This window comes from Arachis hypogaea, chromosome 6 (genome assembly GCF_003086295.3).
Source record: "Arachis hypogaea cultivar Tifrunner chromosome 6, arahy.Tifrunner.gnm2.J5K5, whole genome shotgun sequence".
Taxonomy (NCBI): Eukaryota; Viridiplantae; Streptophyta; class Magnoliopsida; order Fabales; family Fabaceae; genus Arachis; species Arachis hypogaea.
The window spans coordinates 47,468,623-47,470,989 of NC_092041.1; the positions used below are offsets into that span (position 1 = coordinate 47,468,623).

At 40.3% G+C, this 2,367-nt stretch overlaps 1 non-coding gene across 1 annotated transcript; it reads right to left on the reverse strand.

Annotated features, from left to right (window-relative positions):
• Nucleotides 1–1,763: 1,763 nt before the first annotated feature.
• On the reverse strand, nt 1,764–1,867 carry LOC112700370 (small nucleolar RNA R71). Its single transcript, XR_003153276.1, has one exon. It is a non-coding gene; the product is annotated as a small nucleolar RNA R71 (small nucleolar RNA).
• Nucleotides 1,868–2,367: the final 500 nt, after the last annotated feature.

Below are 2,367 nucleotides of genomic sequence, written 5' to 3' on the forward strand. Positions count from 1 at the left end.
GGGACTTTTTGGAATTTTGACTTTTGGACTTTTCATATTTTGTAATTGAATTCTGAGCTATGAATCACTAAACCCCTTTCATTGGGTTAGGGAGCTCTATTGTAATTCAATGAATCAATAATAGTTTTTATCTTCTTCTTCAATCTTTTCTCTTGAATTTTGTTAGAAAGCTTCTCGATCTAATTCCATTGGTTAGTTGTCTTGGGAAAGAAACTATCCATAATTGGAATCCTTCGGAACCTTGGGAAAGGAATGGAGGATTCATGCTAGAAAAGCTTTCTCACAGTGAATTGGATTGGGGTTTGGATGGATATTGTGACATGTAATCCTACCAAATTGTGGTCCATGAAACTGTGTGGTATAATCAGTGATCGAGCATCATCTCTTCTTATGAACATTTAAACCAAGGGATTAGGAATTTGTTTGTTTTTAGAGAGAATTGGTGAGCCAAGGAATTGGGATCCAATCATATAAGATTGCCAAGCAAGATTCAATGAATGCATTGGTTGAGGAAGAGATGAAAATGTTTTGATTCGGAGATTTCAATATCTCCTGACCCCAATGAACCCCTCTCTCTGATCTATCCCTTTCTATTTACATTCTGCAAATTTCAATTCATGCAATCACCCCCATCCCTTTTGAATTTCAGCACTTTAACTTCTCGCTCTTTAATTCATGCAATTTTATATTCCGCAATTCTCATCTAAATCTTGATTCCGCTCAACTAGAACACACTTCTAATCCGAATTGCTCACTCAACCAATCCTTGTGGGATTCGACCTCACTCTATTGTGAGATTTTACTTGACGATAACCGGTGCACTTGCCGGAAGGAATTTTTGCCGATTGTGCAATTTCCTAAATCGTAGCTATCAAGTTTATGGCTAGATCAAGTTTATGGCGCCGTTGCCGGGGATTGGTTTTCGATTGAAAATTCTCAAATTAGAAGTTAACTAGATTGAGCAATTTTTTTGTGTGTTTTAATAATTTAGTTCAAGTTACTTATTGAATTTTAATTTCTGCACTCTGTTATTTGCTTTTTCTTTCTTATGACTTTCAATTCAAGCAACTAACTCACTGACCCACTAACTATTTGAATTAATTCCTCAACTGCTCTAACCATACTCTTCCATTAACCAAGAGTATTCCACTTGTTTGTTGCTTGTGGTGTGTTCTTGTATGACAGGTAGGAGAGGAGAAACAACAACTCCTCCATATACCGAACCAGAGAGGACCCTTCATAAACTTAGAAGGGAAGCAAGAGGGAAGAGAGTACTGAGAGAAGAAGAATCTGAAGGAGAATCTGAGGAAAACTTTGAGGAAGCTCTAGATCTCAACATGGATAGAGAAGTTCACAACCATGAGAGGGCTGATGGAAACAATGCCATTCCCGAGAGGAGGGTTCTTGGTTCATACATAAACCCAACCTCTGGGAATTGTGGTAGCAGCATTCAGAAACCACCCATTCAGGCCAACAATTTTGAACTCAAACCACAGCTAATATCATTGGTGGAGGATCATTGTTCATTTGGTGGGAGTGCTAATGAAGACCCAAACCAACATCTCACAAAATTCCTGAGAATTTGCGACACTGTGAAGTCCAATGGAGTCCAGGAAGATGCCTATAAACTGCTCTTGTTCCCATTTTCACTTAGGGACAAGGCAGCTAAGTGGCTGGAATCATTCCCAAGGGGGAGCCTAACAACATGGGATGAGGTGGAAAGCAAGTTTCTGGCACGTTTCTACCCCCCACAAAAGGTCAATAGGCTTCGATTTGAGGTTCAGACTTTTAGACAACAAGATGGTGAGACGCTCTACGAGGCATGGGAAAGGTTCAAAGAATTGACAAGGAAATGCCCACCAGACATGTTCCATGACTGGGTGCAATTGCATATTTTCTATGATGGACTTTCTTATGAATCAAGGAAGGCTGTAGACCATTCATCAGGAGGTTCATTGAACAGGAAAAAGACTGTGGAAGAAGCCATTGAAGTGATTGAGACAGTGGCTGAGAATGAGTACTACTATGCTTCAGAGAGGCACAACACTAAGGGAGTCATGGAGCTGAACCATGTTGATACAATTCTAGCCCAAAACAAGGTGTTTGCCAAGCAACTAGCAGAGCTCACCAGGAAATTAGACACAAAGCAAGTGGCTGCAATACACACACAAGATCAAGAGGAAATAAGCACTGAAGGAGGTGATTGGGAAGAGGCCAACTATGTGGGAAATCAGCAAAGGCAACCATATGATCCACATTCCAACACTTACAACCCAGGATGGAAAAACCTCCCAAACTTTGGGTGGGGAAACCAGCAAAGCCAACCACAAAACCACAAACATTACAACCACAACCAACATAATAATT